We start from the raw sequence: 12,547 nt of genomic DNA on the forward strand, positions 1-12,547 counted from the left end.
TGGCAAACATAATGTTGAAGTTCCTTGTTATAATGTGAATGGATTGTGGATACAATCAAACATTTCATATCAAGGATTTCACAATAATGAGGAAGTTCTAATTTGCAGAGAGTGCACGTATTGTTAGCGCTCTCTTCTCTCCCTGCAGCGAACACAGACGCCACCAAAGGGGCACTTCACCTGCAGGTGGGCTTCCGCCTCTCCCTTATGTAAAGCCGGGGGTATGAGCCGTCTCCTAGAGTTCCTTCACAGGGGAGATCCCGACCAACTTCCTGATCCCCCACCTCATAACTTGGCCCACATTGGACTGGGCTCCGTGCTTCCAGGACACCAGGGAGGTGAACTCCTCTCCCAGTCTGGGCACCCCTTGTTCACAGAACGCAGCGTTCTACAGCTGGCTGCTGACACAGCTGGTCAGCACCTCCTGAGCCAGGCTCAGCCAAACCTGGTGCCAGTGTGGCTCGTCATCCTGAAGCCTGCTGCTTCCCTCTGAGAGACCAGGATGCCTCTTTGGCTGGTTAGGGTACCATCCATCCCAGTTGGCCTGGGATTAACAGGTTTCCTGGGATGTGGTTCTTTCAGTACTAATACTGGGAAAGTCCCAGGCAAGCTGAAGTGAGCTGGCCATCCTACATGGCCACCTAAAGGCTACAAGAATCCATTTCTTGCTGCACACCTGAAACCTGTATGTTGCGCACCAACAGGGGGTTAGAGCAGTGTTTCTCAAGCATTTGTGGGCACATGAATAACCTGGGGATTTTTTAAAAAAATATATTTTATTGATATTTTTACGGGGAGGAAGAGAGAGGGATAGAGAGTTAGAAACATCGATGAGAGAGAATCATCGATCAGCTGCCTCTGCACACCCCCCACTGGGGATGTGCCCGCAACCAAGATACATGCCCTTGACCGGAATTGAACCTTTCAGTCCGCAGGCTGACACTCTATCCACTGAGCCAAACCGGTTTCGGCTAACCTGGGGACCTTAAATGAAGATTCTGAATCAGTAGTCGGAGTGGGGCCCATAATTCTACATTTCTAACAGACGCCCAGGTGAGGCAGATGCTGCTGGGGCATAAACCACACTGACCTGCAAGGGCTTGGATCAGGCCACTGAAACCAAAGAGAAGACTCCAGCACTGTGAGAGGAGATTTGCAGCCAACAGTCCCAAAGGAGTGAGGGAAAGAGCAGGCAAGGGTCACTGAATCCCATCCCCACCGTTTGAAAAACAATCATTCCCAAGGCCCACCGATTTGGAAAGTTGCTCTCCACATAGAGCAAGTGTCACCCATGAGGCAATATATTCCCTGTTGCCTCTCGGCCACTCAATTCTGAGAGCCACTGACATCGACTAGACCCCAGCATGGGTCATTACAGAGAGTATCAGGCAGTGGTGAGCTCATCAGGCGAGGTCCCCGACTTCTGGTATTTCCAAGCTGGCTAATAGTTTGTGCAGCCAAGACCATGTGTATATGTCTTCATTCATTCCCTTGTTCGTTCATATATTTCCCAAAGAGTGTCAAACAACCTACTCTGTGTTAGGTACTGAAGAAGGATGCTGAGTGTGATCCCAGTACTGCAGTTTTTGGTAATAAAAAGGGATAGAGCCCTGGGATACCCTCCTATTGAAAAAAATTAAGATATCTGGATAAAATAAGAGGGAGGGGGGATTGTCTTAAATGTCAGATAAGCTGGCAAAAAAGTAAATAATGCATGAGGCAAAAAAAAAAAAATTTGCATGAATGAAGGCAGGAACCAAAAAGCTAAGGACAGTAGCAGCTGTTTGCACAGGGGATATTCATTGAACTTTGTGAAATTGAGCTTTGCTTTTCCTTTATCCTACGATAAGCTGACAAAACCAAGGATGTATCCAAGGTGGGGAGTCTGATAGGAGTGTCTTCCCTCAAATAGCTGAGATTTCAAAAGGCTAAATTCTCAGGTTAAAGACAAAGGAGAGATACCTACCACCCCCTCCTTATGGGGGCTGTAAGAAAAATGGATTGTCTTAAATCTAAGCACTAAGTGAAAAATGGAAAAAGTAACTACTGAGAATTTGGAACCATCAGCCATCCCTTATACACATTTGTAACTTGAATTCACACAACCTGGGTGGTCCCACACTCCACAAACCAAGAATTTAATTTACAGTGGTTGCTGCCAGGAAGTGCCCCAGTGGCCTGACAGATGCAAAAAAATAAAAGTAAATATTATTTGGACGAGCCCTCTGCAATCACAGGTCTCACAAATTTCCATAAATAGAAAGTCAAGGAAAATGAGCAAACCACACTATAAAACTAACCAAATGCATGAGAAAACAAGGCATCGTGACGGAGACCCAGCAGAAATGACTGGCAGCAGGACAGACTTGCAAGGGTTTCTGGTACTGAACTTATCATACAGCTTGGAAAATATGAGTGCTGCTTTAACTAGAAAATAAGCCTTCAAATATGGGTAGGGAGCAAGAAACAGTCAAGAATAACTAAGCAGATTTGAAAGAGAAACAAAGACAACATGTAGAAATGAATAATATAATAACTAAAATTAAATACTGAGTGGGCATACTTAACTGCAAATTAAACATGCCTAAAGAGGGAATTGGTGAACTAAAAAATAATTACAGAGAAACTATCCAGAATTAAACACAAAATGCAAAATGATGGATTATTAAAGGGACAAAAAAAGAATGAAAGATAGAGTAAGTAGGTCTAATATATGGCAAATTAGAATTCAAGAAGGAAAATGCAAGAGAATGAATCAGAAGCAATATTATAAAAACTAATAACTGAGACCTGTCAGAACTGATGAAAATCATCAACCCTTAGATTCAAAAGTCCAGTGAATCCAACCAGATTAAATAAAAAGATGCCCACATTTAGACTCACAGTAAGACTGCAAAATCAATGGCAAGATTTTTTAAGTAGCCAGAAAGAAATACTGGCTGTTTTTAAAAGGAGCATCACTAGATGATGACTGATTCTCAATAGCAGCCATGTAGACCAGAAGAAAATGGAATGTTATTTTCAACATGCCGAGATAAATAAATGTCAAGCCAGAATTTCATACCCAGAGAAGTTATCTTAAAATATCAAGGGTTTAATTTTTTTTAATTTTTTGGATATATGAAAATTGAGAGTTTGCCACTAGCAGACCCTAGAGTTTTCCACTAGCATTCAACAACAGAAAATTCATATTGTCCACATGGCAGTTTATTGCTTCTTAACTCTAGATATACCCTTTTTATGTCCTGCCTTGTGACACTGGAGCTAGACCCTGAACACTTGGTGCTATGTTTGATTTGGTCCTTAAAGTATGTTGAGGCAGGTGGGGAGGTGTCATTGCAAAGCCATTGCAAGATGTTTCTCTTCCTGGTTTTGGTGGGGGTTTTGTTGTTGTTGTTGTTGTTGTGTTGTTGTTGTTCTTTTTGTGTGTATGTATGTGTGTGTGTGTGTGTGTGTGTGTGTGTGGTTTTTTTTGTGTGTATGTGTTTTTTTATCTCCACAGCTGCCAATGGTGCCAGGGCTGACCAGCAGACCCTGAGCGACAGATGAATGATTATTCTTACATGCATTTCTGTAAAAAAGAGGGCTAAGGGACTGCTTGGCTTGAGAAACCAAAGAGCCCTGTTTGCCTGCCTCCTCAGGCTTTTACTGTAACAACAGCTTGCACTAAAATTAACTATTAGATATTATCAGCAGGGTAAGTATACTTGAGAAAACATATGCATCTGCAGTGTCCTTTAAACAAATGCAGGTAGTATGGAGGAAAATCAATCAACAAAAGCAGACCCAGAAATAAAAGAGATGCTAGAATTCATCATCAAGGACTTGAAAACATTATAAATTTTATAAAAATGTTCAAAGATACAAAGGAGAACATGACTAAAATGAGGATAAAATGGAATATGCAAAATAAAGGGACCCAAGGATCATAGGAGATGAAAAATACAGATCTGAACTGAAAAAAAAAAAAATCTATATGCTGGCTGGGATTAACAGTATGTTAGACTAAACATAAAGATTCCAGTAAAACACCTGGGGGCTCAGACTTATTTAGAAAAGTCAAGACAGGATCTGCTGCCTTCAGCAAGGTCTCCCTTGAGGCCTCTGATCTTTCAGAGATGCCTCTTTACAGATTTTCCAACCAAGTCCCATACTTCCCCACACAAAGGTATTTAGGAGACCTGGTTCACTGGCACCCTAGCTTACTGGCTAGTTGACAGGCAGAGCCTGTAGACCAGCTGTGGCCCATCTATGCCCTCTAATGAATTTTCCAGCATCCAGTGGACTGTTGCTCTGGAAATCTCTGACCCACACCCTCTGGCAAGTTTCTTCTTCACTGGAAGGCTCTGTGATCATATAGCAGCCACACCTTTTGCAACAAGGTCTGAATCTAAGCAGGGGTAGAGGTAGAAAGGCTTCTTCGAATTTCTTATTTCCTTCCTGGTCTTCTCTCCCTCAGCCATAGAGGAAGTAGGGCTTCCTGCATTTGTTATTCCTATATTCCTTAGAGTCCTCCATTTCCCTTTTAGTAAAAAAAAAAAAAAAAAGAAAAAGAAAGAAAGAAAGAAAGAAAGAAACACATTTTACTAGCTAGTAATTATTTATATTAATTTGTTCCTGTTCAAATTACCAATGTGATTTCTGCCTTTCAATAAAAGCAGGTAAGTATAGAGGAAAATCAATCAACAAAAGCAGACCCAGAAATAAAAGAGATGCTAGAATTCGTCATCAAGGACTTGAAAACATTATAAATTTTATAAAAATGTTCAAAGATACCAAGGAGAACATGACTAAAATGAGGATAAAATGGAATATGCAAAATAAAGGGACCCAAGGATCATAGGAGATGAAAAATATAAATCTGAACTGGAAAAAAAAAATATGCTGGCTGGGATTAACAGTACGTTAGAAATTGCAGAGGAAAACATCAGACAACTTGAGAACAGCATTGGAAACCACCCAATTAAGCGCATAGGGGAAAAAGAACAAAAAAAAAAAAAAGAGTTAACAAACATCAATCACCTGTGAAACAAGGTTGGGGGCCTTACACATTTGTAATCAGAGTCTCAGAAAAGAGAGGAAACAGAAAAAAAATATTCTAAGAAACAAATGGCTGAAACTTTTCCAGATTTGATAGAAACACAACAAAACTTGATGAGCCCCAAGCAGAATAAAGATAAACATGTGAAAGCACATCATGCTCAAAGTTGCCAAAAACCAGTGATAAGGAGGAAAATCTTAAAAGGAGCCAGAGAAAAAATATCTTACACACAAAGGGAAAAAATTAAGAATTATGTCAAACTTCTCATCAGAAACAGCCCAAAGCAGAAGATAATGAATGAAAAATCTTTAAATTGCTGAAAGAAAAACTACCAACTTAGAATTCTAAAGCCAACAAAAATAACTTTTCGAAAATGAAGTCTAAAATTGCTAACAAACTCTGGGAGAATTTATCTGCTCTCCAGGAAATATTAAATACAAAGCTCTTCAGGCAGAAGGAAAATGATTCCAGGTGCAAATTTGAATCCACACAAAGGAATGAAGAGAAAGAATCAGACCAATGACACATTCAACATGGATGAATCCCAACCATCACCTATGAGAAAGAAGCCAGACCCAAAATGCTGCATATTATATGATTCCATATATACAACATCCTAGAAAAGGTAAAACTATAGTGGCAGAGACAAGTTCAATGGTTGCCGAGGACTGGGTGGGGGGAAGGAGACTGACTACAAGAGAGCACAAAGGAACTTTAGGATTGATAGTGAGGTTCTATATCTTCATTATGGTGGTGGATACATTTATCAAAATCTATCAAACAGCCCTAGCTGGTTTGGCTCAGTGGATGGAGCGTCAGCCTGCAGACTTAGGCTCCTAGGTTCAATTCCTGTCAAGTGCACATGCCTGGGTTGTGGGCTTGATCTCCAATAGAGGGCAGTCAGGAGGCAGCTGATCAGTGATTCTCATCATTGATGTTTCTATCTCTCCCTTCCTCTCTGAAATCAATAAAAATATATTTTTTTAATCTATAAGTTTTCCTAAAATGAGTGAAATTTATTGTGTGTAAATGATGAACTAATAAAGTTGATTACTTAGGGAAAAAACACAAAAGACCACAATCAATGCTTTAGTTTTTAAAATGCACCATCACAACATGGAAGTTTAAAAGAAGGTGAATGGAATTAAAATGTATTAAAGTATTAAGTGTGTTTTTCAAGAAAAGGGTAAAGATATTGATTAACTTTGCATAAATTAAGACTTGGATAAACTGATAAAGGAATTTGTTATTTCTAAGATTACCTCTAAAGAAATAGTAACATATGTGTCATATTCTAATCAGTGAAGGGAAGAAGATATAATAGACAAAAAAATACTGAGTCAAAAGTGGGATAAAGCCCCGGCTGGCATGGCTCAGTGGGTGGGGCGTCATCCCATGCACCAAAAGTTTGCCATTTTGATTCCCAGTCAGGACACATGCCTAGATTGCAAGCTTGATCCCCAATGTGTGGTATGAAGGAGACAGCTGATCGATGTTACCCTCTCACATCAACATTTCTCTCTCTCTCAAAAAAAAAAAAAAATCAATTTAAAAATCTTTAAAAATAAAAGTGGGGCTAAAAAAAAACATAATAGGTGAGACACATAGGAAGCACAAAATAAGATAATAGTTATAAATTTAAATAATCAGTAATTACTAGGCATTTTTACGGACTAAAAGATGGGAAAATAATTCACACAAATACCCAAGAAGGCTGGTGATGCTATATTGACACTAGACAAAATGGACTTGATGGTAAAAACATTACAATGGTAAACAGGAGCACTTCGTAACGGCAAAAGCTCCAGGTCATAAATTAAAATGCATACCAATTTTAGATCTGTATGCACCTAAAACAGCCTCAAAATCAGAAGCCAAAAAGTCATGGAACTACATGGGCAAACAGATCATTTAAATCAATCTGCCCACAATCCTAGTGTGAAGTCGTTAACACGCCTTTCTCAGTAATCATTAGGAGAAACAGATTGTTTTTAAGACAGGAAAGATATTTGGCCAATATGTTTAATTTGACAAGATGAATGCAGTAGCTCTCTGAATCGGTGACTGCAGGAGACACTTACTTTCCCATTCTTGCCCCCAGGCTATGGCTGAGACGTGGAGCACAGGGAAGAGTCCTCACTAGTCCAGCCGTTTTCAATCTCTAATTTCCTCCTCTTCCTGGATGCTAGCAGCCTCCGGCTCCCCTCCAGCACAAACGCCTTTGTCCCAAAGCCACATCCTGCTTCCTACAGCCAACCCAACGCCAGGGCGACATTGTTGAAGGCTGAGGTGTTACCAAGGAAGGAAGACATCAGGAAGCCGGAGGGAAAAGGCATTGTTGCCTGCAGCCTACAGGCTACAATTTGCCAGAGGAGGAAGCCTCCAGCAGTTGGGTGTGATTGGCTGATTGTTCCCAAACTTGCCCCAGGGAGCTGAAAGATTCAAGCTTACGAAAACTCAACATCCTTCATCACTGAAGACGGTGGCCTTCCCTGGCCCAAGGAGAGGAAGAAGATATTCTGGGCCCCGAGCTAAAAGTGGTCTTTTGTGGATGGAAAAGGAGTACAGATGCAGGTGCCTTAAAGGGCCAAGTCCATCTGACCTAGAGGTGGTGGCTGAGCAGGTGGCATGGGGCCACTGCAGGAAACCATGTCCCTGGGAAGTTAGTCAATCGAGAATGTGGCCAGCAGACAGCTGGTTAATTCAGCGGACTTCTCCTCCAAGGTGCCCGGAGCCTACAGCTACTGAACTGTGTGTAGGCCAGTCGGTCTGTCCCTATGTTAACCGGCCATCCCGAAGGCATTTCTGGCAATTCCCCACTTCTCTTCCTCTAGTTAGTCCTCAGCTTTAGGCCTTGGCTGATAGGGTGCCATTTTGTTCAGGTGTAACTTTGTGCGTTGGTAGCAATTCAAATTAGAAGAGCTCACACACACACACACACACACACACACACACAAATTATAATAGTAAATTCATTCATTCACCAAGTGTTCATTGAGCAGCTATCCCAGTCCAGAGACTTCGAGCACTCCCTATGAGCGAAGCACGATGCCATGCACCTGATGCAACCTTCAGAGAGCCCTCTACAGTAGGTGTTGATTATCTCTGTACAGATAAGAACATGGAGGCTCAAAAAGGTTGAATGATGCACCCAAGGTCATGCAGCAAGTACAGGCCTAGGACCTAGAGCCTTGCTTTTTACCGCAGCGTTTCCAAGGTGAGTAGACCTGATTGCAATTACAAGTCATCAGCACCTGGGAACTCCCAGCAGCGGGAAGGGTCATTTGAGGGAGGCAGGCAGGCAGGCAAGGTTGGCACATCCAAGGTTTAGATGGAGCATTTCTGGGCTCTGTGATTGTAATTGTTCTGGTGTGTCCTGAGTGGGCAGGCTGCAGCCCCAGGGCAGCCAGAAGGGCAACTTGGGCATCTGTCCTCCAGCTGCACCTGCACCATTAGTGACCACACAGTCCCTGGCTGCAGCTCTGTGAGTCCCAGCCTCAGCTACCTGCCTGTGAGGACTCGATTCCAGCCTGCTTTCCAGCCCTCGGGACACAGAAGCATATGTGTTTTCTCACTGGGCCTGGGAGGGGACCTCTCCCACATCTTTTCCATCCCAGCAGGGAGAATTCCTTTCCCAGGGAGAGGATGAACCAGGAAGGGCCGGTTCGTTCTAGATTATACCCTCCAGGGTGATAGCAAGTGGAGTCCAGCGAGCTTCCCAGAGGTCCAGGGAAGAGGGGCCAGGAGGCCAGAGTGTCTGCCTTTGACAAGGAGTGAGCAGGTGGCAACACACAAACAGAGGAAGTCCGTGATTAAAAGAATGGACAGGACATGGCCCCAGAGCCACGGGGTGAGAGAGGCCCTGGCTGTGGAGACAAGACCTGGAAATTACTCCTTAGGAAGAGGTGGGGGCAGGGCCAGTCCTGTCTACGTGGGGCTCCGACCACCACCGTTTCCTGGCGAGAACAAATGCCTCCGGGCCACAGGAAACAGCCCCGTGGAAGTGTGATGAATCAGGAGGGGAAGACGCTTTGTAAACCCCAGAATTCTCTACAGATGCTGTTTGTCCTCACTCTCCTTCCAGGTGTTCCCTTTGGAAACCGTAGCAGGTGGTACGGCAGGTGCGACAAAGACGTGGATGCCTAGAGTTAGAAAGAATGTTGACTTTGGGAGTGGGAGAGGGTGGATGTGGATTCTTGGAACAAACTCAGCTCAAACCCACCCCCAACCCCCTACCCTATGGGAAACAGCCTGGGAGTCATGAGCTGCCTCAGACCCGTACAGATCCCCCCAGGCCTTGCCTGCCCCTAGGGAAGGCCTGGAACAAGCAAATTATTTTATCAGGAGGAGAGCACCTGTTTCACTCATTCTTTTATTCCTTCAACCAGTGTTTATTGAATATCTATTGTATGCCAGGTCCTGTAATAAAAAATGTGATTATAACTCTGGTAAGGACCATAAAAGAGATGTACACAGTGCCAGAAGGGCCTATAATCAGGATATATAAGATATATAATCAGTTATAGAAGGGCTTATCATTAGGATAACAGATCTGATAAAACCGAGGAAGAGTTGCTAATGAAGCTGAGTTCCAAAGGACGAGTGGTCGTAAATTATATAAACAGGAGTAACCCAGCTGAAAGGAGTGGTCTGTGCAAAGACCCCGAAAACAGAGAATCGCCTGTGTATTGGTTAGCTTTTACCGCATAACAAGTTACTCTAAAACTCAGTGGCTAAAAACAACCCACAATTCTGTGGGCCAGGAACCTGGCTGGTTTCAGCCAGGGAGTGCCAACAACCAGGTAACGTTGTGGCTGAACCTGGCAGAGGCGCTCTTGTGCATCTGTGTGGAAGGGCTGCCCACTGGCTGGGGCTCTTTGGTTCTTCCCCTCTCAGTCTGTCCTTCTCCAGCAAGCTGCCGTGGCCTCCTTCCCAAGGCAGTGCAAGGCAGCCAGAAAGGACAAGCTTGGAAGCTCGGGTACTTTTCACGTCTCTGCATCCATCCCATTTGCTATCGTCCCATTGCCCAAAGCAAGACACATAGCTAAGCCCAGAGTCAAGTGTGAACAAATTGTGAGCTGGAACTACAATAATTTACCTGTGTGTGTGCAAGGAATTGAAAGAAAATGGGGAAACCAAAGAGTGGAGAGAAAAGAGGAGTGTGGCTCAGGAAAAACCAGAGGTGGGTGGGAGCCAGGCCATGCGAGGCTCCCAACAGCTCAGAGAAGTGGGTCTTTGCCCTAAAAGCAGGCAAGCCCTCTGGTCTCTGATCCCCCATCTTGTATGTTTGGTCAGCGTAAATAAATCCCTGAAGGCTGAACTGCCGTATGTGAACTAGTAAAATGGATCTTCTAAGCTTCAGAAGTAAGGGGCTGGATGTGGGGCATGGTCCACCCCACACATCTCTGCCCACAGCCCACACAGATGTCAATGCCCATGCCTTCCTACCGCTGTGCCCCAGCACCTCTTTGTCCCTCAGCTGCGAACAATCTTCTCACATCCCACCGAGGGCCAGTTCCTATCTCCCAAGACTCAGTTCAGGCACCACCAACTCAGAGAAACGCTCCCTGTTGTCTCTAAGCCCCAAGACAAGTGACACATCAAATGGCACCATGAGGCCTAAGGAATAAGCCTGGATCTCATTCTGTTGGCCTTGTGGTTTCTAAAACCAGGTTGGCGCATGGCCCAGCCCTACCTGTATGGCACACATATGTGGGCACAGTGCTTTGCCCACGCTGTAACCTTTTTATGTTTAACACCCACTAGACTATCTTCCTTTAAGGAGTGCCCATACCCTCAGGGCCCACACATAGAAAAGTCAAAAACACTTGAGTGAATGAATGAATGAATGGTTCCATCACTAAACAGGACTTTCTTCTGGAAGCCACAGTCAGTGTTATGAAAGTCTTCTGTCATGATGTGGAGGGGAGGGTGTCTTTCCAAGTAGGCCAGTGTCTTCTTCCCAATTCCAACGTAAAGCCACCCACCCAGAGGAGAAAAGGCCCCTGGGTCTGGAGCAATCAAAGGCAGGGCAATATGAGAGTGAGAGAAAGGGGCTCCTTGGGAGACAAATGCTCCACATCATTAACTGTAACAGTGTGGAGAGCAGATAGAGTGTTTGGACAGGTTCAAACTTGAGTTAAGGAGAGGGCACAGTCCTCTCATGGCCACGTGCAAGTCTCAGCTTGGAGGGCAGGGCTCTCCCAGCACAATGATAGCCAACAGCTGTCGTTGTAAGCTTGAACCTGTGGTCCGAACATGTGACCCCACGTGCCTAAGTCTGTGGTAGGCAAAGTGCGGCTCGCAAGCCACATAAGGCTCTTTGGCCCCTTAAGTGTGGCTCTTCCATGGCCTGGGCGAATCTCTTTTGAAAAAGTGGCATTAGAAGAAGTCTAAGTTTAAAAATTCAGCTCTCAAAAGAAATTTCAATCATTGTCCTGTTGTTATTTGGCTCTGTTAACTAATGAGTTTGCCAACCACTGGCGTAAGTGATATAGGCTACAAGTAAACAAAGCTTGATCAGGTGGATGTAATTGAGTAGGTTCAAAACCCACGAGAGTGTTGTAAACATCTTGACCACGCCCTTACTTTACCTCGTGGCATCTGCTATAAAATAAAGGCACGGCTTGTGGGCGTTGTTGCTATCTCTCAGAGAAGCAGTGTCCTACCGAGACCCTGCTTTCATTCTCTTGTCTGTCTTTTCTCAATCCTTCACCGCCCCCACTTAGGTTCACCCTTTGGCTGTGCTGGCACAGCACATAACAGGAAGAGAGCCAACCTGCGGTGGCCTCCACTGAAGCAGGTCTTCTCTGGGTGCTAGAACAGCTGACCAGGGGCATGTGGGAGGCACTGGTGCCAGGAAGCCAACCCACAGGATAACTCATTCACCACAAGCTGGAGAAGCAACTCCTGTGAACTAGAGCTGGAAACTGGGCCCCAAAAGTTCCAGGCCCTGCCCACCAGTCTTAACAGAGGTGTTTCCATACCAGCTTCCTGGTCTTGAAATATGAGGATTTAAATCATACTCTCCTTTTTGCAGAAAAGACAACTGAAGCCCAGAGAGATAAGCCTCTGACCCTTTGCCACTTTAAGTCAAGACCTCTCAGATAAGGACTACATTTCCCAGCGTTCTTTGCAGCTAAATGTATCATGACTGGCACTAATGTCTGTAATTTTGACGTTTTACTCACAAAGGGCAGAGGTGTGCCTCGTTTTTCTCCTTACCACTGCCCTGAGCCATCTTGGACCGCAGAGCCAAGGGCAACACCTTCGAACAATGGAGCAGTAGTAACATGGAAAGAATCAGGGTCCCTTTATATCTGGGTGCACAACCTGGGAGCCGCCATATCAGCCCTGATCAGTTTATGACACGTGCACCGCTCCTGAGAAGGAAACAAAATAGCCCATCTTGAGTAAGCTCTAAGATAGGGGTGTCGAACTCAATCAGAGAAGGGGCCAAAATCTAAAATCCAGCCTAAATCGCGGGCCGAATGGTTTACTGAACAG

The sequence above is a fragment of the Pipistrellus kuhlii genome, unplaced genomic scaffold (assembly GCF_014108245.1).
Source record: "Pipistrellus kuhlii isolate mPipKuh1 unplaced genomic scaffold, mPipKuh1.p scaffold_m20_p_9, whole genome shotgun sequence".
NCBI classification, from domain to species: Eukaryota; Metazoa; Chordata; class Mammalia; order Chiroptera; family Vespertilionidae; genus Pipistrellus; species Pipistrellus kuhlii.